The sequence below is a fragment of the Protopterus annectens genome, chromosome 11.part0 (genome assembly GCF_019279795.1).
Source record: "Protopterus annectens isolate FY-2018-M chromosome 11.part0, PAN1.0, whole genome shotgun sequence".
Classification (NCBI taxonomy): domain Eukaryota; kingdom Metazoa; phylum Chordata; order Ceratodontiformes; family Protopteridae; genus Protopterus; species Protopterus annectens.
The window spans coordinates 685,437,548-685,461,939 of NC_056745.1; the positions used below are offsets into that span (position 1 = coordinate 685,437,548).

Here is a 24,392-nt window from a genome sequence, read left to right on the forward strand (position 1 = left end):
AGCTCAAATTGAGAAAGAACTTTTGGCAACAGTATTTGCATGTTCAAAGTTTCATGATTATATCTATGGTTGAGCTATTCAGATTGAAACTGATCACCAACCTCTAGTTACTCTAGTTACTATTCTAAAGAAGCTTATGCATTCAGCCCCAGTGAAATTACAAAGAAAATGCTCAAATTGCAACAGTACAACTTCAAAATGGTCTATACAAAAATCAAACTTCTTTATCTGGCTGATACCTTATCTAGATCACTCAGAAATATAACATAACAGCTTGATGCAGAGGATTTTGACTTTGACGTGATGAAAGTGCTTAATTTTTCTACCACGAGACTTGATGATCTGAGAGATCATACTAGACTGATCCAATTTTGCAAAAGCTCAACCACTAAATTAATGTTGGATGGCTGCCAAAGCAATCTAGTGTACCACCTGAAGTGCAAACTTATGTTCCTTACAGAGATGAAATGTTGATGGAAGACGACATTATATTTAAAGGTCCTAAAATTCTTGTTCCTACTTCCTTACAACATGAATATATCCAGATTTTGCATCGTGGTCACCCAGGTTCTAAATCGACTGAAAGAAGGGTGCGAGAACTAGTATTTTGGCCTTGTCTGGTAAAAGACATTGATAAAGTACTTTCTTCTTGTTCAGTATGCACTATTACTAAACCGCATTTGCAAAGAGAGCCACTTCAGCTAAGTGAAGTTCCTGAACTACCTTGGTCAACAGTAGCCACTGATATATTTTGAGTGAAACAATCAGCATTACTTAGTATTGGTAGACTCCTATTCAAATTGATTTGAGATTGATTTACTACCTAATCTAACGTCCATTGCTATCAATGAGCTAAAACATAATTTCTCAGCCCATGGCAGTCCACACAAAGTTGTTTCTGACAATGGTACTCAATTTACTAGTCAGTTTCAGAAATTTGCAAGAGAATGGAACTTTGCACATGTTCGTAGTAGTCCAGAATATCTACTGTCAAATGGACTAGCTGAACGTGCAGTACAGAGTGCAAAGCAATAACTTGAAAGGTCAAAGCGTGACAATACCAATGTCTTTTTGAATTTATTTAATCTCAGAAACATACTCCATGATGATATACTTGGCTCGCGTGCTCATAGACTTCTATCCAGGCAAACTAGAACAACACTGCCTATTAGCTCCAGTTTGTTTAGGTCTAAAGGTAAGAACAACAGAACCATTAGAGCCCAATTATTCAGGAAGCATTCTTTCCGGAAGTCCAGTTATGATAAATTGAGCAGATTTCTTCATCCATTGAAAGAAAAGACAGTGAGGATACAAACAGTGAAAGGTTTCGACCAAATTGGTCAAGTAACAGGTATATGTACCAAGCCGAAATCCTAATTCATAGAAACTGAGGGAGTGCAGTACAGGAGATATTGCAGACATCTTCTTCCTATACCAGAATCAATATCGCAGCATTGTTCCTGTGATACAGACTCTAGATCTCACAGCAATCCAGACAATGTTCCTGTTGCAGAATGTGTCAACTTCTACTTCCATTCCTGATGATGTTCCTGATGTCCCTAAGGTCGAACAGTCAATATAGACGGTCCCAGTTCCTAAATCTAATTCTAAATTTTATGTCACATGATTTGGTCGTATTTCCAGACGAAGTGTGAAATTTACAGCGACCTGGACATAATTGTATATGTGCATCTAGTTCTGTATAATTGCATGACAAATAGTGATGTCAAAATTGCATGAAGTATTTCACAAAGAAGGAGGATGTAGAACAGTGAGTGTGCTGTATCTTTAAGGAGTGTTTCAAGGACTGAATGTGCATATAAATAGCAAGCATGTGCTAGCTTCAGTGCCATTTTTCAGAGTGCAGCTAGAGAGTGAGCATGTATGAATGTAATAGCTAGTTTGTATACAAGTTAATCTAAGTTACTCATTACGCCTCAATCTAGATGTGTTTGTACATAATAAAGCTGCTTGAACAGAACCCACAAAGACTTGTCTATTACATCCTGATTAGACGTGCGACACTAGACAACCCAGTTTTTTTTTTGGTGAAGAAATAGCAGAGTTGATCTGATTTTCTAATTTGCTTTGTTCTGTGAAGATACAGTAATTGTGTGTGTGCATCAAGAAGCAGCAGCATGTACTCTTCTTTATTTGAAAAATTTGGAAAGAAAACTGTCAAGTGAATGGTTTGGTTAATGTTACTCACAGAAGCCACTTTAGGTAAAAAGGAAGGGTTAGTCAGTAAGGAAACCCTATCCTTATGAAAAATGATGTATAGTACTTTTGAAGAAAGAGCCTGGAGTTCAGATATCCTCTTGGCAGAAGTAATGGCTACTAAGACAACTGTTTTCCATGACAGGAATTTTAAATCAGTTTGAGCCGAAGGTTCAAAAGGTTTCTGCATCAGACCTTGGAGCACAACTGTCAGATACCAAGGTGGTGAGGGATTCCATTACCAGAGAACTTAGTAGAAAAATATCCCTCAGGAAAGCTTTGCATAATTTAGATGCCAGAGAAAAATTTATCTTCCCTGCATGAAAATTGGAAATTGCTGCCAGTTGAAGTTTAATTGTAGAGAAACGTGCTCCTTCTTTAGAGACAGTTGCCAAAAATTGGAGAAATGCAGAAACTGGGGCAGAGAAAGGGTCAAGTTCATTATTCAAAGCCCAGAGGGAAAATCTCTTCCATTTGCTTTTGTATACTTTTTTGGTAGATTCTTCTTGAGAAGCCAAAATAATATCATATACAGAGGGAGAGATCCTCAGCTGTCTAATCATTACTGGAAGTGGAAAAACCATGCAGTTAGTTTGAGGGCCTGTATGTTGGGATGTTGGATTTCTGATGGATGAGGGAGAAGATAAGGAGTTGGGTCCAATATCCATGGAGGATAACAAAGATGAGACTGTAGGAAGGGGAACCATACTTGCAGAGGCCAGAAAGGGACAATGAAGATTACTGAGCTCTTCAGCTGACTTACTTCTGCAGAAATTTGGGAATCAAGGGGAGAGGGGGATAAGCATAAAGGACACCCGAGGTCCAAGTGTGGACTCTGAGTGACTTCCCCGAGATGGGATAAGAGCAAAGTACCTGCTGCACTTGTTGTGGGAAGTGACAAAGAAGTCACAGTAAGGTCGGCCCCACTGACATAACATAATTTCCACCACAGATTGATTGAGACACCACTCATGAGGCATCAAAATAGACCTGCTTAGTTTGTCCGGTGTCTATATTACATAATCGAACTTTTAAAGTTCAAACATAATATGGTCGACACCATATGATCAAACTTTAAAAGATCAAAAATGTAATAAAAAAAAAATAAACCAAAGGAAAAAACCTACCTGAATGGTTTAACCAGGGGGGCAAGCCCTCCTGCACCCCCACACCCCCCACTCTTTAAATATACCAACTTTGAGATCGCACTACAGTGCAGAAAAGGGAAATCCTCCCATTCCACACTGTATGGAGATCTCCACTGAAACGTTCAAACTTTTAAAAGATCGATCATATGGTGTTGACCATATGACGTTCGAAATTTTAAGAGTTCGACAATGTGATATAAACCCGTTTGTCCGCTAGTATGTCAGTTTTCCCTGAATGTGAGTCACAATTAGAAACCATTAGGATAAGATCACCCATTCCCATACACTCATGGCCTCTCTGCAAAGAGGATAAGATAGAATACCACCTTGTTTGCTGATGTACCAAACTACAGACATGCTGTCGTCTGAATTGCAAAAGTCCATGGAGAGAGCATCTTGAAAAGCCTGCAATGCAAATAAAACTGCTCTCATCTCTAGAACATTGATATGCAAATTGGTCTCTTGGGGACCACATGACTTGGACAGTTCTTCCCAAGAAATGCCCCCACCCACCCCAGTTGAGAAGCATCCCTGGTCACTGTGACCACTGGCATTTGTACAACAAAAGGTCAGCCTAGATGAATATCATCCGATTGGATCCACCAGCGGATGTGTTGTTGGAAAATTGGAGTAAGCTTGAACAGAAAAAATAGGGGTTGATGCAGAATGGACCACAGCACAGCTAGAGTCCACTGGAGAACACGCATTTGGGCTCATTTATTCAGAGCTTGCTTGTGCCTGGCTTGGACACCTGAGATTACAAGACTTGGATTGCTTCTAAAATCATCTGGCCTACAAAGCTGATAGAATTTTGTACTTGTTCTGTTTCAGTGATATTTAACATTTCTGTGCTGCATTTATTTTGTTGCATTTATCACTGTTTTTAGCCTGCACTTGTTAAAGAAACTCCATCTGTTTGTTATTGTACTGTTCTTAGGTTATTTCAATATTCTAATATTTCCTAACATCATCTGATACTGCAAAAGCTGTTCTGAGTCTGCCAAAATATTTCTAAATTTTGCAAAGTTTTTGTGTGTTGTGAAAATTTTTCTCACAGTTAGTGAACTTATTTCCAAGAATTCCTGATATTGCAGGAATTCTTACTTCTTTTTGTTACTTCACATGAGCTCAAAGCTAGTTCGTTTTACATTGGAAGGGGTCTTTTGCACTCTGGTGGGAACAAAGAGCTAAATTCAACCCATCCAAGGTAAGAACTACTGGTTGATAGCTTATTGTGTTTTTATCTGATTGGCCTGAAGGTTTAACTTTATAAAAGTCTTTCATCCTACTCAAATAAAAGCCAAACATGTTTTCCTGCGCTTGCATATAAACAATCCTCTCCATTTAAAATCCACTATAAGAAGCGCTCTCCATAGTCTCCCACTGTTCACAGCTGCTCAAACAGCTGCCAGTTTGTGCAGAGGGTGGGACCACTGCAGGTCATCTAATAGTAAACTAATAAACACTCACTTTGACCATTAAGTGACTTCTCCCTTACTCCTCCCCATCTAAGAATTGTGTTTCCTTGTCTTACATAGCATAGCCTAGATTCAGACCTGTTGAATCTACACTTATCACTGTGATCTTAGACCATCCATCTTACATTAAGAGGGCCTCCCTCACCCTTGTGGTAGAAGGATGTAGCTCCGGATACATCCGAGTTGGGGACTGCTGGAGGAAGGCTCAGTTTGGGGCTTTCCCATTGGTAATTGTGTTAAAACTGTTTAAATTTGCCTGTATAAGCCTCGCATTTGCGCAGATTTGCACTCACTTTGGCAACTTTAGCCAGAAGTCTGGAGTGCATCTGCAATGAAATCCAACACATCCATGAAAAATAAGTATATTTTAAGCACTTTGTTAACTGTATTTAACTGAACTGCTGCTTCACTTTTGCTATCTGTGACCAAGTCCAGCTAGCCCACTATCTTCCCAAATATCACATTCAAAAAATGGATGGGTAGTTTCCCATCATTTCTCCTGCCAGCTCGATTGATATGGGCATCTTGAGGCAATGTAGCAATTGCTTCATGTACACTGACAACCATTTACTCCTAAAGCAAACTAACACCTTATGTGAGAGATGCAAATACGGTGTGGAATCGGATCCAATTCTCTCACGTAAAAAACTAGACAAACACGTTGTCAGCACACACGCTTCACCTCTCATGCAAACCTCGCCTCTCAAACAAATTACTGTCACAACACATAAACCCACATACATGCAAGTACTCATTAAAAACCTACCAAAAGAACAGAGACCTCCCAAATGCATCCCACCCACACTCACCACTAAGCATCAAGAAACCAGTACACAACACACACACATCCGTCTCTCAACAAATAAGTCCCTAAGGCAAAATACATCAAATGTCTTGGTCATAAGTAACTCCATAGTGAGACACACGTCCCCTTCACCAGACTGGACAAGGAGAAGGTCACAGTCAGCTACCTATCAGGTTCCAGGATACAACAAATCATGCATTCACTCAAGTCACTCAACAAGTACTGTTATGACTCTGTCAAAGTCCACGTTGGAATGATTAACATGAGACGTACCTTTCTGGACTATGTGAAAAGAGACATGATGGAACTCTCTGTGTGTCCCAGACAGGTATGTCCCTAGCCCCAAGTAGTATCCTACCCTCACCCAGGATGATGCCACAAGATAAACAAAAAAATGATTGACTTCAACAACTGGCTCAGCTTCTGGTGTCATTCCAGGGGGATCCAGTAGCAGTCAGCCTGGAAGGATATGGTAGACAGACCTCACTGCTTTGCTGGAGATGGTCTGCATCTGTTCCCCCTAGGCTTTCCGATACCAGCAAAGGTCCTTGCCTCCCCATAGTGCCTTTTTCAGGCAATGTCAAAACAATACATTTTCCAACCTAATAAAATCTAATTGAAACAAACTCAGGGTCGTACTGCTTAATGCTAGGAGTTTAAACATGAAACTGCACTCCCTGGAAACACTTCTCACTTTGGAGGATGCTGATGTCAGCAGTTACCAAGACATGGCTCAAGGCTACAAATGCCTTCCACACATTCAGACCTCAAAAATGAGTGTGAAGGAACATAGGTGGAGGTGTATTCACCTTCATTAAAACCCAATACACTTTGACAGTGGTCAGACAGATGATTCTCTCAAACTACTACAAGTCCAGCTAACTACTGGGAAATACCACATCATTGCTAGCCATGAGCCAGGATAAGCACATTACCTACCTCGATTTACTGGAATCCCTCGCCATACAACCCAACACCTTAGTCATGAGAAATTTCAACTATCTCTCCACAGACTGAGGACATACATGAGCAAAAACATGCTCGCCCAGAGGTTCCTGGAATTTGTTAACACAAATGCTCTAAAACAGTCTGCACCCCCACTAGGGGCTCTAATGTTCTAATACTTACCAATGTGGGGGGGGGGGGGTTGGCTCTCAACTGTCTCCAATTTTCAGGGATGTCCCTGTTTTGACTCAAATTTTAGCTCTGTCCATCTTAATCCCTCCTAAAACTGGTGACTTTTGGAGGAAAGTTGGTGAAGTAAACAATGAATAATGACAATAACCAAGAGTTGTAGATTTCTTTTACTTCACAAAATATACATTAATTCATATGCTGTGATTCTGTGAATGTATCAAGTTAATAGCACTAATATTTTAAAAGTGTCCCTGATTTTTTCTGGCTTTGTACCCGATTCTGTTGAAATTTGCTCCTGATTGGTTGAGAGCTATGCGGCCCAGTCCAATCATCACTGTACTTCCCCATGCATGATGCCCTCCCTGGTAAGATCAGACCATAAATCAGTCTTGTTTGAAGTAACCACTGGAACTGACACCCTCACAGGAACAGAAATTATAAACTTCATCGAAGCTAACTACAGCATACTAAGCAATGGTATAAAAAGCTTCATACCACCCACAATCGCAGACACCAATGATCACTACACAGAAGTGGACGCAAATGCCCTGTACAAACACTTAAGCAACTGCATAAACTCTACTGTACCTGACCAGATCAAAACCAGGTCTTCCTGTAAAAACAAGCCACCATGGTGGACTTCAAGTATAAACAGGTTTTATAATGAGAGGAAGAAACTGTTGTCCAAAAGCAAGAGGGATATCACTCTACAGAAAGAGAGTTCCCTCCTAAGCCTAAACAGGAAAATCAGAATTCTGGTGAAGTGTTCTAAAGCAAATGATGAAACTAAAATTGCATTTCTAGCGAAGGATAATCATGCTTTAACTACGTCTGAAGTCTAAAAGGGAATGCCTAGCTATGTGCCAAAGTGGTTGTAGATGTGCTCACTCATACTATTCTGGAAGATATCGCCAACCTGCTAGCTAACAGACTTAGCACAAACGTCATCGCTATCCCCACCTACTATATTCTCAAAACATACCTGACACCAGTCCTCTGCCTAGTACCTCTAGAGAAAGTACAGTTGTGTACACTTACCATAAATGTAGATGTTTGAGTGTATTCACTGTTGCAGTCATCACATTTGGGTTATCTGCTTGCAGTAGCCCTCAGTCGGCCTGATTATCAAAGTCTTGGGTCCTGAGTCGGTTGCTGTCTCATCTTCCATGATGTCAGGTAGTCCGGGGTATAAAGCATGCAGCCAACACCATTACATCAGTTTTTCTTGCCCCAGATGTCAGGTGCCCCCATAATGGGAAGCAATTATATACAAGGTTACACCTCCAACAAAAAAGCAAATACACAAAAAAGCTTTAAGCATAGTAAACAAGAACAGAGGTATAGTCGATAGAAATCAGGGGCTAGAGGGAGGGTAACCAGGACTGCAACAGTGAATACACTCAAACATCTACATTTATGGTAAGTGTACACAACTGTACTATGTTCTTCGTGTTTCATTGCTGCAGTCATCACATTTGGGTAGATTCCCAAAGCTAAGGATGGCAAGAGGTAATTAGATAGCATTAGGACCAGCTATAAGGCCCTGCAAGACTGCAGTGGCAAAGCCAGCTCTGGATTTAGAAAAAACTGGCAAGTGATAATGCTTGGTGAAGGTATGTACAGAACTCCAGGTAGCAGCTTCTAGGATGTCTCTGGTAGGGACACCTCTGAGAAAGGCTGTAGAGGTAAGATGCAGCCCTGGTTGAATGTGGTCTTATCCCCTGTGGGGTAGGTTTTCAATGGTGCTTATAGCAGAAATAAATGCAATGGCCTATCCATTTAGAAATGGTTTGCTTTGAAATAGCCTTCCCCTCTGCCCCTGCAGCAAATGCAACCAGCAACTGTTCAGATTTCCTGAGAGGTTTAGACCTGTCCAAGTAAAATCCAAGTTGTCTGTGCACGTCCAAGGAGTGTAGTATTCATTCCCCTTTGTTCTGTGGATTAGAAAAGAAGGTTGGCAAATGAATGGACTGATTAAGGGCCACACTGGATACCATCTTGGGCATGAAGGAGGGATTGGTCCTGAGGGACACCCTGTCTGCATGAATGATAATAAAAGGCTCCACAGCCATGAGGGCCTGTAATTCAGACACCCTTCTAGCTGAAGTGATGGCTAGAAGGAAGGCTGTTTTCCAAGAAAGGAATTTAAACTCTGCATTTGCAGCTGGCTCGAAGGGAGGTAGAGTGAGCTTTTCCAATACAAAGTTAAGGTCCTAAGCTGGAGTAGGGGCTCTCCTGGGTGGTCTTAAGTTTTTGGCCCCTCTGTGGAATTGCTTCAGCAGTGGATGAGAGAAGAGGGGTGATTCTGTATTATAAAGAGCTGAAATGGCTGAGGCATGAATTTTGATGGAGGAAAAGGAAAGGCCCTTGTGAAGTTAAGTACTGAAGAATCTGAGGTAAATTGGGTGCTGCTGTGCCCATCCCCTGAGTTTGGCTCCAGGAACAGAATCTTTTCCATTTTTCAACATAGGATTTTCTAGTACTAGGCCTCCTTGCCTCCAGAATGACATCCATCACTTGCTTGCTGAGGGATGGGAATGGAGAGATCAGGTAAATTAGCCAGGCTGCCAAGTTCAGGGTTTGTAGCTGTGGGTGCATAATCTGGCCCTCCTGCTGAAACAGCAGAGCAGGGGTCTGGGGCAGGTGCCATGGGGCCAGCAGGGACACCCTGCACAAGAGGGGGTACCAGTGTTGGCGTGGCCAGTCTGGTGCAATCAGTATTGCCCTTGGTTTGTCCTGTTTGATCTTTAGTAGTACCTTGGAGAGGAGAGGCAGAGGGGGAAAGGCATAAACTGATAAGTTTTTCCATGTGAAGGACAGGGCATCCACTTTCCAAGCTTGCTTGTGAGGAGTCCTTGTGCAGAATTTGTCCTACTGGTAGTTCTGGGGGGAGGCAAACAGATCTAGCACTGGGTTCCTCCATTTGTTTGTCAGCAAGTTGAATATCTTTGGTTCCAGTTTCCACTCGTGTGGGTCCATGAGATTTCTGCTTAGGTTGTCTGTCCGTGCATTTAGCTTTCTTGGCAGGAAATGAGCCTGTAGGTGCACTTGGTAGCTCAAGGCTGTGTTCCACAGAGCCATGGCTAGTCTGCAGAGAGGGTATGAGTGGGTTCCCCCGGCTTATGTACCACATAACAGTGGTGGTGTCCGTCTTTACCAATAATTGTCCTGGAAGAATGTGGTCCTTGAAGGCCGTCAGAGCATACTGTACAGCTAACATTTCTTTTTGATTGATAAGCAGGTACAATTGACTTGGGTTCCATTTGCCCTGAATGCACTGCCCTGCTAAGTGAGCCCCCCATGCATAGTCCGATGCGTCTGTTAGGGTTTGGGCGGTAGGGGGTAGAGTGAATGGCAGTCCCTTGTTTTGGTGGCAGGCCTCTGCCCACCAAAGGAATTCTGTCTGTAGACAAGGTATGATAGGAATCATTGATTCTAGATCCTGAGAATGTTGACACCATAGGCTTTTTAGATACCTTTGTAGTTTCCTCATATGCAGTCTTGCATATGGAATTAGTAGAATGCAGGAGGCCATGAACTCTAGGGCTTGCAGAATTTTCCTTGCAGACAGCTGGGTCTTTGTGGCCAGTAGATTGAAGTAGGCTGTCAAATTAACTTTTTTCTCTGGCGTGAGGTAGTCCATCTGGGAAGTTGTATTCAAGCTTGCTCCCAGGAATACAATTTGTTGGCAGGGTACAAGATGTGATTTCTTTTCATTTATGGTGTACCCCAGAGAAGTTAACAATTTCTTTACAAATGCCAAATGATTTAATAGTATTGTCCTGGCTTTCTGCCTGAATTAGACAATCGTCCAGATATGGATATATTTGAATATTTCTTTGCCTGCAAAATGCAATAACTGGAGCTAGCACTATGTGAATATCCTGGGTGCAGTAGATAAGCCAAAGGGCAGTGCAGAGAACTGATAGTGCATGTATAGCCTGCTCTGAAGCACAGGTATCCTTCTGCAAGATTCCCTTATTGGGATGTGCAGGTATGCTTCCTTTAAACCCAGTGTTGCCAAGCCAGGCATCTTTGCCTAACATGGGAAGCAGCTGATGAAGAGTTCACATCTTGAATTTTGGGATTATCAAAAATGTGTTTAGGATAGACAGATCCAGGATAGGACACCAGGAATTGTCTTTTCTGGGTAACAAGAAAAGTCTTGAGTAGAAACCTTGACCCCATTCTTCTTCTGGAGCAGGTTGAATAGCTCTGATGCTTAAGAGAGAGAGAACTTGCTTTTGAGCCTCTGCTCACTGATTTGTGGGTGGGTCTGGCCAGCCATTTGGGGTTGGTAAGGAGTGGAAGTGGAATCTGTATCCTTGGGAAACTATTTAAAACCCATTTGTCCTGGGTAATGAGTTCCCAAATTTTTGCATGCAGGACAATCTTTCCCCCTAAAGGAACAGTCAGTTGATCACGGCTTGGAAGGTTTAAAGTTAAATCACAGAGACAGTTTACCATAGGGGGGGTTCTTACTACTCCTTGCTTTGGAAGTGGGAGCCCCCCACTGCTTAGGCCTGTGAGTACCTTGGGAGAGAAGCCTGGGTGTTCTGCTGGTTCTGGGTTTGGACTGAGCATGCCTGGAAGAGGCAGGAAAGGAACAATTTCTTAGAGGGCCAATGCCTACTAAATCTGGGAGGTTGTACTTGCAGGAAATCTAAGTTTGCATAGATTTAGCTTTTCCCTCAATCTTTTTGAGTACTACTTCTGCTTTGTTGCCAAACAGGCGGTCTTGGTTTAAGGGAGCATCGAGTAATTTAGCGTTAACATGATCTGGCAAAGATTGCTCCTTAAGCCAAGCATGCCTTTTAAGTTCAGACCCAGTGACAGCAGCCCTGCAAGATGCCTCTAATGAATCAAAACCACAATGCAAAGTATGTTTTCCAACTTGTTCAGCAGAATGCATTAAATCCTGTAATTCTTTACTTTCAGCACAGTTAGGAATCAACATCATTTTCTGTTTAAGCAATCTAATAAATATGCTGCTGATACTTTAACATATGAAACTGGCAGTTTAAAGCCCTAATGGCCAAAGCTGCAGAAGTGTATACCTTCTTACCCCATCTATCCAGCGCCCTGGAATCTCTATCAGAGGGGATAGGATTTTTGGCAGTAGTAGCCTTAATACCCTTGGGCCCCTGTGAAATGGTCTCAGGATCCGCAGTAGGATTTTTAAAGAGGAACTTGAGAGTCAGGAACCCTGTAACGCCTATCAGGTTTTCTGGGGGTAGGAGGTAAGGTGTCAGGGGCCAGGCTAGATTCCAAGAAAGCATCATCTACAATGTCCAGTACAGCAGGGATAGCTAAAGGCCTGTGTTGAGGCAGGAGTACGAGTTCCCTAAGCCTCTTTTTGGAGTCGAGTAATCCTGGCTTTCCCAGCGGAAATGTTCCCTAAAAGTATGCAGGGTTTCACCAAAAGAGAAATCCTCTGGAGGGGAAGCAGAGGGAATGGAGTCATCTGCATCAGAATTCTCATAGGTAGATAAGGTCAAATCCTGGTCATCTGAGAAAACAGAAATTGCAGAATCCTAATCAGAAGAATCAGATGGAAAATCAGTCCTAGGTCTCTTAGAGGGGGAAGGGTGGCTTCCCCTGATTAGAGTAACAAGGTCTTCAGCCATTCTTATCATTTGTTTTTAGGCATAGGGGCCTAACCATGCAGTCTGGGCATCGTTTTTATAGGCATAGAGTTTTAGGTCTTGAAGAAGAAGATGGCGTCGGTTTAATATGCAAGTCAGTGGGCCTGAATACACCCTCAGAAGCCGGTGCCTGCAGAGCAGCTCCAGACCCATCCAAAGTAGAGACATCTGCAGGTTCCACAGTCGAAGAAGCATCTCGCGGCATACCGGACTCCGAATGGGTCTCAGTAGAGGCCTGCGAATCTGAAGTAGCGGGCATCAGTGGCTGCAAAAGCGCCTCACTGAGTACCATCGAACTGGCGACTAGCTTAGGAGAAGTGTCGTCGGCAGCTTTGGACCTATGCAGTCTGTCTCTGTCTTTATCTTTGCATTTTTTTTGGAATGTCAGTAGTCAGGTGGCTTACCGAAGCCATTTTTGGATAATTGAATTGAGTACCAAAATATTCGGATGCGAAAATGAACAGACAACGAATAGTATGAGGTTTGAATAAGGCACAAAACGGACAGCGAGGTACGTCGTGGTCTGGGCCTAAGCAAGGAATGCAGTAGGAATGAAAATCTTTGAGAGGTATTTGCTTTCCACAAGGAATACAATTGTTAACTTTTACCGACATCAATTTAGAGCAAGAAAAAGGATCCCCGATGGGATACTTAGCTTAGTTGAAGACTTCGGATCGGAAACTCGAAAACGAAAATTTCAGGAGTCGGACGACCGTCACTTGCGAACTGCTTCTGCTTCGGGCACCACACGGCAAAAAAGACTGATGTAATGGTGTCAGCTGCATGCTTTATACCCCTAACTACCTGACGTCATGGAAGATGAGACAGCAACCGACGCAGGACCTAAGACTTTGATAATAAGGCCGACTGAGGGCTACTGCCAGCAGATAACCCAAATGTGATGACTGCAACAGTGAAACACGAAGAACATATGATCATCCCTGCACTTGCCATAATGGGACCAGATAATACTCAGGTTGTTTACAATAAACAATCTAAAACAAGACCTAGCAGATCCACTTGGTGTTCTCTTTAATCATAGCTTGACAACTGGCTATGTTCCTGCAGAATGGAGAACAGCAACAGTAATGCCCCTGCATAAAGTGGGGCCATCATCTGATCCTGGGACCTACAGACCCATAAGTCTAACCAGCCTCATCTGCAAGGCCATGAAAAGAATAATCATGGACCTTATCAATAAGGACATAGGCGACCTCCAAACACTAGACCCAACCCAGTCTGGCTTTGTTAAAGCTAGATCATATGAGTATTAAATCTGATAGACTACTTTGAGAATATCACTAAAGCCATGGATGAAGGCAAGACAGTGCACACAGCCTATCTTAACCTTGTCAAAGCTTTTGACACAATTTCCCACTCTGGCATCATTGAGAAACTCTCCCAGATAGGGATTAACCCTTATGTTACTAGATGGGTAGCCAATTATCTCACTGACGGAATGCACTCTGTCGAAATTGGTGACTCCACCTCTTCCAGTAGACCTGCCACCAGTGGAGTACCACAGGCATCTGTGCTGGGCCCCTTACTGTTTGGCATCTATTTCTTAGAAGTCCAGGCCAAATTAGGCAGCCTTTGGCTCACCAGGTTCGCTGGTGATTGCAAATTGGCAGCAATTACTGAGGCCCCCAACAATGTCCGCATATTACAAGAAAGGTTAATACAAACAAATGATTGGTACCAAAGCCATTGTTTAAAACTAAATGAAAAAAAAGGATTACTATTCCCTTTGGCAAAATGGAATTCCCTACAAATTATAATATTGATAGCATCCCTCTCTTGGAGGTCCAACCCAGTGGGGCAAGACTTGGGAACACAGGGCATAGCATTAAGGTCAAGGGATGTTACAACTGCACTGGACTCTATTCTCATCAGGGCCACTAAAAGAGCATCCTTTTGCATGCACCTCGCCAGACACCTGCAGAAGCTGGAGAGACCCTCAGACATTTCACACCAAGAAAATACAGGGCCTCCAAACCTGTCGCATAGGTTAAAACAGCACTGTCCAAGGCCAAGAATACAGCTTCTGTGGGACCTGACAACATCCCTGGCTGTGTTCTACATGAACTACTGAGTGAACTGACACTTCATCTGTGTGCCCTGTTCAATCACATCCTCACCTCAGGTTTTGTCCCTACCGAATGGCACGCTGCTACAGTCATTCCTCTCCACAAAGGAGGAGCGACTACAGACCCTGGGAACTATCGCCCCATTAGCCTGACGAGTCTGATATGCAAAGCTATGGAACGCATCATCATGGACCTAATAAACAAGGATATAGGGAATCTCCAAACTCTGGATCCCACACAGTTTGGTTTTGTGAAGGGTAGATCATGCCTGCTCAACTTGGTCAACTTTTTGAATCAGTCACCAGAGCTGTGGATGAAGGCAAGGTGATTCATACAGCCTACCTTGATCTGGCCAAGGCCTTTGATAACCACTGCCCATTCAGGAATCATAGAAAAACTCACTAAGCTAGGCATCAACACCTATATCACTAGGTAGGTTGCAAACTGGCTCACAGGTAGGACCCACAGTGTGAAAGTAGCAGACTCCAAGTCAGACTGACACCCAGTCATGAGTGGAGCCCCACACGGTTCAGTCCTGCGTCCTTTCCTGTTTGGTTATCTACTTCTCTGAAGTCCAGGCCAACATGAGGGGACTCTGGCTGACAAAGTGCACAGACAATTGCAAATTGGGAGCTATTATTAACTCCCCAGGATTTCCACCTTTAACCAGTGTTACAGTCAATATTTGTGTTTCCTTAGCTATTATTAACTCCCCAAGTGATGTTGACATCCTACAGAAAGGCCTCACTGAGACCAATGACTGGTGTCAGAACCATGGCCTTAAGCTCAATACAAAAAAATGTGTCGTCATCCCCTTTGGGAAAAACCCGGTTCCCATGAATTGCCACATCAATGGTAGTCCACTGAACACAGAAGGTGTTATAAGAGAACTGGGAACACAGGTTGACAGCAACCTGTCTTTTGACCACCACATTGCCACTGTGGTCAGAAAGTCCTTTTATGTGGCACATCTTCTTACTACGGGTTTTGCATCCAGGAAGAAAAAGGTCATTGTCTCCCTCTACTCTTCTCTCATAAGGCCAATCATTGAGTACAATGCCCTATTTGGCATGTACCTCACTAAATACCTGCAACAACTGGAGAGGCCGCAAAAGTACCTCACAAAGAGGGCCTTAGACATTTGTCCTATATGGACAGACTCAAAAAAACCCAGCTATTCTCTGTCTCATATTGCCTACTTAGAGGCAATCTCTGCTTAACTTACAAAGCCATGTCTGACCCAGCTCTGTTAGAAATGCTACATCAAAAGAAATCTCAATCCCTCCGCACCACACATTCCAGTGACCTCAACCTCATTACCACAATAAACAGAATATGCTGGAGGGACAGGTTCATAACCCAGAAACTGCCCATGCTATGGAATAGACTTCCTATACATGTCAAGCAGAGCACCTCACTGGCCTTCTTCAAGAGAAATCTTGATGAGTGGATGGGAAATAGAAAATTCACCCCAGGGATCACTCCAGTGGCTCTACTCGACAGAGGCACTGGAAACTAAGGCCGGGTGGCATGATGACAGGGTAATCCTATGGGCTTGGCTTGGAAAATCTCCAGGGCCAAGGCCCATTAGTCCAGTACACACCTATGAACCTATGACCTCTGTGGACAAGCTGAAAGTCCAGTCACTTCACTCCATTTTATAGGTTGCTGAGAGGTGACTTGTGCCTGATCTATAGGGCAATCTCCAACCCTGCCCTAATGGAAATGCTGCACATCTGTAAGTCAAATGGCTCAAGAGTCACTCGCTCTGGGGATCTCAACCTATCTTGTGACATTAACAGATCATGCTGGAGAGAGAGCTACGTCTCCCGGAGACTACCAAATGTCTGGAACAGACTCACTTCTTCTTTTGGCTTTTCCCAGTTAGGGGTTGCCACAGTGGAACTCCGGTCCGCTAATGATTGGCAGTAGATTTTTTATGGGTGCCGAGGTGCCAGCTCGATGCCCAACCTTCAACGAAAGCACGCCCATTCTATGCATGTCTTTCGAACGCCACTCAGACTCTCTATTCACGCAAAACAGAGTTCCTCACTGGCCCTATTCAAATATAATACAAAATAAATACAACCTAGATAATTGGATGGGAGACCACAAATTCGTCCCTGGGGTGGCATCCATGTCCCTTACGGATGGGGGTAGCTGGTGTTGATCACCAACCCACTCGGTTCATAAATTCATTCAGCGAACTATCCGAAAAAAGAACAAATGGGGATACTTGGGATTAAAAGGCTGAGGCTTATAAAGGATCTAGGGCTGCTAGCCTAGTAACCTCCTATAAACCTATGAATCTATAAAGAAACGTGACAAAGGAAGTAGTACAATAGCTGCTGCCATGGAACCTAGTGCTTGAAGTACTGATCTTACTGAAGAAGATGGTTGTGAAAGATGATGAACTGGACTTCTGATGGTGGAAATGCGACGAGGAGGCAGAGATGCTACCAATGTTGTTATATCCAGAACTGTACCAATGAACTCCAAGCTCTGGACTTGTGGTAGGCTTGACTTGGCATAGTTTATTGTTATACCCAATGGCTTGCAAATCTGGAGCAAATAGTCCCTGGCATGCAGACAGAGATGCTTGGAGGGGGCGCTTAGGAGCCATTCTAGATATAGAAACACTCAGAATCCTTTCAGTCTCAAGTGAGCTGCCACCACCACCCTAGATTTGGTAAAAAGCCTGAGGCTGTGGTGATTCCAAAGGGCAGGGATCTGAATTGGTAATAACTGGCTTCCAGCCAAAAGTGTAAATGACTTCTTCTGGATTACCTATTTTGATGGGATAGTGCTCATCTTGAAGATCTATTGAAGACATCCAATCATCCTTGTTAAGAAAAGGTAGGAGGGACTGTACCATGACCATTCAGAACTTTGATTTCTTTACATACTGATTCAAACTGCTTAGATCCAAAATGGGTCTGAGATCCCGTTTCTTGGACACTATAAAGAAGTGTGAATAAGTTCTGAATCCTATTTAGTCTGGTGGGACCTTTTGGATGACTTTTTTTCCAGCAGCTTTTAAATTTTTTGTTCCACTGGGATCCTCTGACTGGATGGAATGGGGGAAGTTTCTTCCTTTTGATAGAAGGGGGTAGGAAAAATGGTATGCAACAACCTCTGGATAATATTCTTAGCACTCATAAATCTTGGGTTATACTTGCCCAGGTGTCTGGGTGCAAGGACAATCGGTCCCCAACTGCCACCAGAGCTGAACAGTAGGCCAGCACTTCAAGAGTGCTGAAAGGGCCTGTCTGAAAAAAGAATCCCTGAAACCCTGATTCTGCAGGTCTCCTCTGACTCTCGAGTGACGTCTTCCATTAGAATTTCCTCCTCTGCCTCTGGAGGAATTATCACTGCACAGATCTTGGAAAGGTCCCAGCGACTGTCAGAAACACATATTCCTACCACCTCCCTGATTTCTGAAAAAGGTTCATTTAGGGGTAGAAAACTTGATTCCCATGGAAGACAGAGTCTTCCCATCTTGTTCGCTGCGGGTAAGGAAATACATGCACTCCTTGTGGGCATTGAAATTATGGAATTTGCACCCACAAGAAGTGCATTTTTTAAATCCAGTCGGCTTATCCAACATGCAAACAAACATAAAAACATACATATAAACAAAACACACAAACTTTTTTTTTGTAAGAAAAGAACAATTTGCTACCAACAATGGTAGAATACAAAAAATATCCTATTATAGAAAGGGTAAAAGGCAGAAAAGGGAAATGCCAACAACAGTACACAGAATACTATATAAAACATTAAGGAAAAAGTTGAAAAACTCAATGAACTTTGAAAAGTTGGAGGATGACTAGAGTTAGAGAACAATCTTTAAGAGAAGTAAAATAAAATTTTTAAACTTACAAAAACCAACTAATGTAACTCCAAAGATAAACCTATATCTGACTGTGATGGTGGCAAACAAGACCTGAGGTAAAGGACATGGAATAGGGCTTTATGGGTAAAAGGAGGAGCTCAAGAGCTGGATCCAGAGTCTGGAATATGTGGCCAAGTTGGATCAGAGGATCGGATCTGAACCCACACATTGAGGAAGAATGAAAAGAACATCAGCAGCTTCAATATTTAGTTTCCTTCTCATTTACTATCCATCAACTCACGTGATGAAATTGCTAACAGTACATGGCCTTTATTGCTGACATGTTATCTTACCCAGACAGGCTAGAAATAGCAGACCAACATCTGGATCAATGAGTCACTGGCTCCTGCTAAAGAATTTTACTTTACTGTTGAGAAAACTGGGTTTGTACAGTTTACTGACTCTGCAAACCCCCATAAGCCCATTTATTACATTTGATACTTCAGCTGGCAGTGGAGACCTGTGGATTGGTTGGGAGGGGGGTGATGGAACCATTACTTCAGATTAGACCACTACCTCATCACTTTTAACCTGGAGCTATCCAGTACTTCACAAATGATCCTGGGCTTGCTTAATGAAAAATGTAAATTCCTGCCGAATAATTTTTTTTCCCGACTTCAACCGTCTCATTCAAAACTGCCGTGTGGAGAATCATTACACACTAGCTATGCTCCAACACCTTCATAGCTGCATTAATTGATCAGTGTACTCCAAGCATATGATGTAATGTGACAGATATGTATGGCCCTGACCTCTGTAGCCTCAGAAAGGACAGCAAAGGATACCAGTGGCAGTGCAGTTGCTTTTTTTAGTTGGCAAACCCGTACAAGATCTTCACCAGTCTAGGTGTCAGTCCTAGTTATCCAGCAAAAAGGCATCATTCTTGTCTAGAGATATCTCTGTTGTATCCAATTGACCAGCTGCACTTTTCAGGGTGTCATACAGGTAGAGAGGTGCAGCTTGTCTGAACATCTGCAAAACATTTTCTCTCAACACAAGGCTGCTGTTCAGTTCTTTTACATCAGGAAAGACTCCTCCACACAAGATTCTTTCTGATGCATTTTAAGTGCTTACAGATATTTTGATAAATAGTTCTTGGAATGAACATGGTATAACTGCCATTATGTTGATTTCAAAAAGCTTACAAAGTTGAAACCAAGCCTAAGTAAAAACTTGTAGAAGGAATCCTGATCCTACCAAGAGCTTATTCCCTTTCACCTGAGGGTGATAGGTCCTGTCATAGTCAGGACTGTCTGATCCTTTTTGAAAACTGGAATATTTTCATCCATATTAAAGGGGCTCTGCTTTTCTCAAGGAAACCATTTCTGGATCCAAGCATTCTGGACAATTACCTCTCTCTCTCTCTACTGAGTGGGAAAATAATAAAGTGATAAGTAAGCAGCTTGAATCTTTCTTAGTAGCTCAGACTTTTGATCCTTTTAGTCTGGCACAGAAATCACTTTTTTCGAAGGGTGAGACCTCACACGTACCCATTCACAGTATTTCGCTATACTTCTTTAAGCCTTACACTAATACTCATTTTTGGCTGATTATGAAAATGAATGAGGTAAGAAAAGTTCAGTTAATTAGAAACCATACTCATACTCTCCTATATCACTAGCATCTAAACTAGCTTGACTCATAATACATGAAACACTATTACAAAAATACATTTCTCTCTGCTCTTCTTGTAAATGTATACTAGTAATTTAAAACAAAATGTCACAGTATTTAGGAACATCATTCCCACGGTCATCACTGTACAACAAATTAAGTCAACAAACAAGTCACACCAATCACAGTATTATTTCTTTGTTTCACTACATTACACATCAAATTACAATGACCAGTACTGCACTTTCCACTAGCAACCCTCCCCTTAAGTTTGCTTATATTTTGATGAATACTGTTATAATACTTGCTTAAGTTACAATGCAAATGTTTTGTACAATGCAGTTGCTGAATTACTGCTAATAATGTTCACTACTCTTTTAAAATGCATATTAGTGATTGCATAATCGTCCTGTGATATGATTCTGGAGTCCTCTTGGAAAATGGGCAAGTTTCTAGCAATATTTGTGTCTGGCCAATTTGGTTATTAAAACATAGGCCCAGACATAAAAAGTGGTTAATGATCTTCTGTGGTGAGGGACCAATGATACTACTTTGTTTTTGGTACATCTATATCTCTGCACCTAAATCTATACAAAGGAACGGGGTTTGAATATAGTGTTGGTGTGACAGCTGACCAATGTACAAAGGAATTTTTCAGTCCAAAGTGCAGAATCAAAAAACTGCATTTATGACTAAAGCTATGGCTGAAGTGATGCAAGGGGACAAAGCAAAAATATCACTGCATACAATTTTATTGCCAGCGCTGGGAGCCCAATGAATGGTGGAGCTCTTAACAGAACACTTAAGCTAGCAGTTTACAGCTATACATATTCTGTCAGAAATTGCACAGCCAACTGATGTATCTTGATAGTGACAAGCCAGTCATACTGACGGGTATTAGCCTCAAGTTTATTTATCAAATAACTTGTAATATAAATGCAACTTTATAGTGAAAGCAATATATAATATCTTCTAGTGTCAAAAATTTCTTTATGAAGCCTATACATATTGGAAATATATAGTTAAGTTTTGTACATTTGAGTACTCTGCTATGTTGACTGCAATACTATGGCAGTGTATGCAGTGACCCATCATGATTGAAGGCCTTTTATATATGAAAAAGTGCAGATTCTGAAAGAGAATCAGTTAGTATATGGATGTTGTAGAAAATCTGGGTAACACTCAATATTAGCATTTAGTTACATGTGATGAGTTTAAACATCACAGTTTCAAGTACTTGATAAAATAATGCCTACAGCTGGAGGAAAAGATCTAAATACTTCTAACTGCAGGCAACTGTTTAGGTCTTTTTGAATACGTCCCTGTTAAAATCTGGATCACTAGAAGATTGAGCATTTACATTATTTTAACAATGACATCAGAAGTTGTTGGTTGATTTTTAGTCTGCAACCTGAACTACTTTATTTTCAGGAAGTGACTGCACTCATTTATTTTTCCTCTATGCTATTTATGATTTACCACATATTTTAAACAGAAAGACAGTTTAGAGGCCACCTTTAAATGAATGGAGCAAAACTGATGGACGTAACCTGTCACGACCACAAAAATAACCATTTATCTCACTTCTTGTCAAAGCCCTTCACAGCTTCTAACTTCCATATGAACGCACTTTATGGAGGTAATTTGAAGCTGGTCTCCATGGGATATGACGGCAAGAGCGACTCACATTTAAGAAGCAAATTTCAGCCATTATCAGATCCTGCTGTCACCATCTGAGGCATATCACCCAAATTAAGTAGCTTCTACTCTCAGAGGACTTGTTTACTACAGCTGCTACTTTGGTCAGTTCACAGTTGCATTACTGTAATGCTCTGTACCAGATACTGACATCTGAAGAAGCAGCAAAAGCTGTGAAAGCACTTATGTTGTTTTAAAATAAAGACCGTTTGTTTTATGCTGAGAGCCTGGTGTCATCTCATCAATCTACTTTTTTGGACTGCCTTACTCTGTTGTTTATGTTTGGTGAGACATTTACACTGTACTGGAGGCATCCCATCTATGTGCTTGAAAGGATGCAGCTGGTTCATATTCTGGAATCAGGCTTGTGTCAGGTCTTTTCTGCCACTGCCATGTAAAATGGTATTATAGAGTCTATGATTCCCTGTACAGCACAGTATTACCTGCATGATTTTTGCATTCACTTCTCAAGCTCTGCAAGAGCTACATCCAAGATTATGTGAAACAATTTCTTGTCACCTAGTGTCTATATCAAAATCTCTGCTTAGCTGCAAAAGACTGCTAGTGATCCCCATGATCAAACTCCACACCTTAGGCCTTCAGTTTGTCTTTTTCTATCAATGAATACTTTAAGTCATAATTTCAGAAAGCACTTTACATTTTCTGTTTTACATGAAACCTACGGTGATCAATTTAATAGTAAAAGACTTATGTCTTCTCATCTTGTGCAGCAGAAACATTCCTGTTGTTTTAATTAGCTGTTTTTTTCCCCAACCAGCTTTACTGATGAAACAACCAAAAGGAACAAAATACACAACTGATAGGTCATACTAAAATATTTATAAAAAATGCACATTAGTAATTATCTTTTTCCCCCCATAATTTTTATTAAATTGTTAACATAACCAGGGCTTTTTTGGGCCGGTATGGCATAACGCACCTCTGCTGCCCTGTTTCTTTAAAAAAAAAAAAAAAACCTACTGCATCTGTGCGATGTACGACTGTCCTAAAGACGTTTGGACCGTGGACCGCGACCGGACAAGTGAGTGGTGCAACCATTCAAAATGTTACTCGTATTTCCACTATATACATTTTGCATCACAAATATAGCTCTGCTATACCAGTAGACAGCAAAACAACCTTGCCCTTAGATCATTAACTGCCCCTTTTGCTTTCTGTGCCTTCCGCCTCACCCCCTGCAGCTCCCGATAACCCTTTTGGAGGATATCTTCAGGAAGTCGATCTATAAACTGGAAAAAAAAAAAAAAAAAGACAAAGAACGGTACTATTTCTTACATTCATTTCCTCCACAATTGCCTAATCTGGATTTTGAAATGATTGGTAGTGTCATTGCCACGCTTGCAGAATGTCAAAGCCTGCCCTTCGACGAAGTGCACCAAGTCGACAACCCAGGTAAGTTGACAGCCAGCTTCCTTTATTCTGAAGTTGTTTTGGGGAGGAAGCTACAGTAGTGGAGTCTAATGGTTTCACTTCTTCCAACTGGCCTAGGACCTGTTCAAGCATTCTCATATGAAGTCAGCTTGTAGGGGGTGTTGTTGCTATCATCCTGTTGTCTTTTGGAATTTCTGTATGCATTTTGTGGGTTTGAGAAGGAGCACGAAAGGTATTTTGCTGTGACTTTACAGCTAGGTTGAGCAAGAGGACGAACCATTCTGAGCGACACCAGAAGTGAAGAGTAGAGGGAATCCCTGACCTGTTGCCGAGTCCCAGGGCAGCCGAAGCAGATGGCTTTCCTTTCAAAGGTGATTAAAGTAGTCTTTTCCTGCATTTTCCACTCTGAGTCTTTCAAGTTTTCGCTCAAGCTTACAGGACTTCTGCTGACTTTCTTCTAAAGTTGCATGTCAACTGCCTTATTTGATCCGCCCACTTGTTTGCATGATTGGAGTTTTTCTTACAAAATAAAATACAGTTTCATTTTAAAGGAATCTCCCAGTATCATGTATTCCTAACTTGCAGTGTAGCTCTATTTCGCACAGGTGAGTGCTGGGCCTGACAGTTTAAGCAGCTGCACTCAGGCTCTTGTGAACTTGCGAGGAAAGTGTTTAAAACTCACTTGTTAGTAGTCATGTGGCATGCAAGCTGAATGAGCACTGCATATTGTCTTAAGAGCTGCTTTAGTACTGATCATAGCTCTCAATTGGTCTCCAATTCTGCAGAATGTGCCGAATGTACCTTGTAGTTTTGTCCTGCCCATAAATATATATATATATATATATATATATATATATATATATATATATATATATACATACACACACACACACACACAGGTTTATATATTACTTTTGATGATCAGGTAAATAACTGAGGCGTCAAAATGAGAGCTAACATTATCCTTTTACTAGTGCAATTCTAATACTGGTTAATACTGGCTTAGCAGTGGGCTTTGTATATGTGTGTAATTAGACCTGATTCAGCATGCTGGAGGTTTCCTAACCGAAAGGATGAGACTCTAAAGGGAAAACTTGACATCTTTCTCTCCAGCAGCTGTTGTTGGGTACAGTGTGGTATGTTGGAGGTCTTGGGCTAGAAACCAAAATGAGAGTTAGTATTAGTCTTTTTAATTTTAACAGTGCCTAAGCACAAGCTTCTCGCTTGCTCTCTCTCTCTCTCTCTATATATATATATATATATATATTGCATGTGT

General features: G+C 41.8%; 1 protein-coding gene across 3 annotated transcripts in view; it reads right to left on the reverse strand.

Annotated features, from left to right (window-relative positions):
- Positions 1 to 24,392, reverse strand: part of LOC122815557 (NAD-dependent protein deacetylase sirtuin-3-like) — a 994,530-nt gene that overhangs the window by 297,679 nt on the left and 672,459 nt on the right. The window lies entirely within an intron of this gene.